Below are 808 nucleotides of genomic sequence, written 5' to 3' on the forward strand. Positions count from 1 at the left end.
TTCTCTCTCTCCCTCTCTCTCTGACTTCTTACATAGCCAGGCTGGCCTCAGACTTGCCACATAGTCACGGGTGACACTGAACTTCTCAACCTTTATATCCTGGGTGCTGAAACTAAGGGTCTGTGTAACCAAACCCAATCTTCTCTGTTTTGTTTTAGTTGTTTGCTTTGCTTTGCTTTGGGGCAGTGTCCCACCATATAGCCTCAGTTGACCTGAGACCAGCTTGGCCTGGAACTCATAGACATCCTCCTGCCTTAGCCTCCCAAGTGCTGGGATTACTGGCTCGAGCCACTAACCCAGTTTCAAACTGTCCTTGAAACTCAAAAGCCCCGACAGTGAATTTGATCAAAAAGTAACAGTGGGGGCCAGTAAGATGGTTCCACCAGGAGTGATGCACAGCAAGCCTGGCGATTTGAGTTCTATCTGGAGGGACCACACAAAGAAACCAACCCCTGAAAGCTGTCCTCCAACTTCCACATACTCCACACACTCTGCACACTCCCTATAGTCTGTACCCTCCCCAAATAAACAAGTAAATGCCAATGATGAAAAAGAAATGTTTGCCTGGCAGCGGTGGCACACGCCTACAATCTCAGCACTTGGGAGGAGAGGCAGGCCGATCTCTGTGAGTTCAAGGCCAGCCTGGTCTACAGAGCTAGTTCCAGGACAGGCTCCAAAGTTACACAGAGAAACCCTGTCTCAGAAAACAACAACAACAGCCGGGCGGTGGTGGTGCACGCCTTTAATCCCAGCACTCGGGAGGCAGAGGCAGGCGGATCTCTGTGAGTTCGAGACCAGCCTGGTCTAC

The sequence above is a fragment of the Microtus ochrogaster genome, chromosome 22 (assembly GCF_000317375.1).
Source record: "Microtus ochrogaster isolate Prairie Vole_2 chromosome 22, MicOch1.0, whole genome shotgun sequence".
Taxonomy (NCBI): domain Eukaryota; kingdom Metazoa; phylum Chordata; class Mammalia; order Rodentia; family Cricetidae; genus Microtus; species Microtus ochrogaster.